The sequence below is a fragment of the Triticum dicoccoides genome, chromosome 6A (genome assembly GCF_002162155.2).
Source record: "Triticum dicoccoides isolate Atlit2015 ecotype Zavitan chromosome 6A, WEW_v2.0, whole genome shotgun sequence".
In the NCBI taxonomy this organism is placed as follows: Eukaryota; Viridiplantae; Streptophyta; class Magnoliopsida; order Poales; family Poaceae; genus Triticum; species Triticum dicoccoides.
Window position 1 is genome coordinate 615,093,820 of NC_041390.1, and position 2,971 is coordinate 615,096,790.

At 46.2% G+C, this 2,971-nt stretch overlaps 1 long non-coding RNA gene across 1 annotated transcript in view; it reads left to right on the forward strand.

Moving 5' to 3' along the window:
* The first annotated feature begins 720 nt into the window (after positions 1-720).
* Positions 721-2,971, forward strand: part of LOC119318500 — a 4,001-nt gene continuing 1,750 nt past the window's right edge. The window contains exons 1-2 of the long non-coding RNA XR_005154134.1: positions 721-1,062; positions 1,137-1,701. This is a non-coding gene — a long non-coding RNA (uncharacterized LOC119318500). The remainder of the gene's footprint in view (positions 1,063-1,136; positions 1,702-2,971) is intronic.

Consider the following 2,971-nt stretch of genomic DNA (forward strand, 5'->3'; position numbering starts at 1 on the left):
CTAGTGTAAAACAGAGAAGGAAAGTCACAAGTACTGTAGCGAACACTGTATTTATCTACCGTAGCAGGTACTGTACACAATTACTGTTGATATAAATAAATTTAAAATTATTTTTGTTGCACCATAATTTTATTTGTATGTAATTTTTGTAAGTTTATGAAGTAGATTTGTAATTTACAAATTAAATCAAGTCATTTAAACTTTAATCACATGAAAGTGAAGGAGGGAAGTTAGAAAACTGTAGCTTAGGTGACTTCCCTTATTCAGAGGGACTATTATGTAGTACTCCTAGTTGTTAGATATATCGATTTCATTATCAACTAATATGGGACCGAGGAAGTATATATATGGAGTAAACATATTCTATAATGGTTAATTTACCCAACATGGGTTTCAACATGACCTTAGAATTGGCCCCCATCAGTTTAGGCGTTATACAGTCTCTACATGTTTCTTTGTATTTCACCTCTTTTTATTTTGGTTTTGTGAGAATACTTCGTTTGGCTGTGTACATCTTAGTTATGCAGAGGTCAGATGTAATTTTTATAATTTTGTAAGTAATAAAGTGCCCCATATCGAAAAAAATATTCTATAATGGTGAGACAGGAATAGTTTAAAAGTATCTTCCCGCTTACGCACGCTGTAAATGATCTTCCCGCCTACCCACGCTGTTGATATAGACAACCAGTGTCACCGGAGAAACTACAACCATGTCGTTCTCCTACTAGCCTCAACCTACTGCTTCCATCTGTCATCACAAATTCCATAAAAATAGTTGATGTGAGAAACGACTCTCCGGCTTTCTCATTCTCTAACTCTGCCATACGGCTGCCGTCCGGCCTCAGCCGCAAGAGCGAGGAGGGCGTGGAACTCGCCGGGCCGGTGGAGGCAGGGTTCGAAGCGGCCAGCACACGGCCGGTTGCCCGGTTGGTCGAGGTCCGGTTGCCGTCGGACGAGGGCGTCTCTTCCATCTCAATACAGTACTAGACGATGAGGAGGAGATGCTATGCAGTAGAACAGCAGCGTCAAGGTTTAGCACCCCGGCGGCCCTCGCGGCTCCAAGTGAGTCTCCGAATTTACATAATTTTTGTTCATGCTTGGAGTCAGTAGATAATTGATCCTTCTCCTGTCTGCAGATGGATGGTCTACGGCGATGCTGTGTAAGACCACGCGGCCAGCAGCTACGACGGTTCTGGCGCTCCTGCTAGAGCCACCCCATGGCGACGAGCACATACAAGGGCCAGCGGCGTGCCCACCGGCGGTAGTCGTGGTCCACAACGAAGAGCCTGTGGACAAGGACGCTGACGATGTGGGGCAAGGGCCTCCAGCATGGCTGCTTCAACGGCGGCGAGCGACAGGCCGGCGCCACACCTATAGCCAGGCCAGGCCAGGCTAGAGGGCTATAATAACGCCACCTACCATGAGCTCAGGCTCTCAGCAGCTCCACCTTGTTTGCATCCATTCCGGAGAAAGTTTAGATAGAGCTGCTATATTTTGCTTTAGTTTCCGCTGGTTATTTAGATGATTTTAATGGGATATGTGGAACATATTTTTTTTTGAGGAATTGTGAAACAAATAGCTGCTAATGAACATATTAACTTGTTTGATGTTTTCAGGTTAAGAGAAATTCAACTGCGAACGAGATGAGAAGGGTTACGAATACTTGCAAAAGCAGAGCTCATTGCATCAGGCAATCTTCTGGTGAACATTTTTTTCTTTTACAAACTATTATTTACATGTCTTACTATTTCTTTTGAGAAATTTACATTTCATACTACTAAGTTTCCTCCTTTGAAATGAATTGGCAGTACACCTGATATTTCCTCGAAAAGTTTTTTTCATGTCATTTTTTTGTGCGAAACTTATTTACATGTCATGTGCAAAGTACTTGGGACCCGTTGGAATTTGTTTTGGAATTCTACATGCCATGTGCAAAATTGCATGTCATACTAAGTCAGCTGTTCCTTTTTTAAAAAATTTAAAAATTGTTTTTGAGGGGTTGGAAATTTGTTTTGAGAGGACGACGATGGGTTCCCTCGAACGGTTCTTTTTTTAGAATCGCCCGAGCGGTTCTTAGTGCTGCTTGCTTTTAGAACGGCCTGCTCTTCTGACGGCCCAGCTATCTCAATCCAACAGCCCAACTCTGTGGTCTTGTGTGTTTCAACATTTGAAAGAAGTTGAGATACTAAGGCCGTTTGCAAGGCCCACACGGTGTAACAGGCCCGTTTCCCAACATCTGAAGGAGCGTTCTTCTCAGACTTCTTTCAAATTTCTGGGCCGGCCAATCGTGAAAACGAGAGATCGCCTCGAATTGTTTAAAAAAAAATCTTCAAAGCTGAATTGGACCGCGTCACTCCACCGGCCACCGGCTCCGCCGCGGCGCCGCCCAATCCCCAACCGACCAAAAGTCAGAGCCTTTCTAGAAGCTGGTAACTATGGAATTTCTGGCATGGCAAGTGACCCCCTTCTCCTCTCCATCCACCCCTAAGAAAAAGTCGCGGTCTCTAAACTTACTAGCTAAGCATGATTCAGCACCCCGAAACTTCACATCGCCGAGCCGATCGAGGCAACCGCGATGCGGTCGATACGCGGGTGGATAGCTGTATATTACATGTGGGACTGCTGCTGCGGCCTGGACCAGAAAACTACACGTACACACCTACCGTCGCCGAAACCCTAGCTACAGAAGCGCGGAGAAGTTGTCGCAGAAGGCGTCGGAGGCAGGGAGTGGGATGATCGCCTCGGAGGCGTGGTTGGGGGCGCGCCGCCTGGCGCCAGCGCAGGTGGGGGCATGGGAGCAGGCGGGTCGATCGGGGTCCGGGGAGGCAGCCGGCGTGGTCGGCGACAAGGAGCAGGTCTATTTTCTAGCCTTCTCTCTAAGATCTTGTGTGCTCTGGTGATTCCGTGTTTAGGGATTTGTCTTGATTTGCTGCTTGCGATAGTAAACGTGCAAGGAAACTATGGATCATAT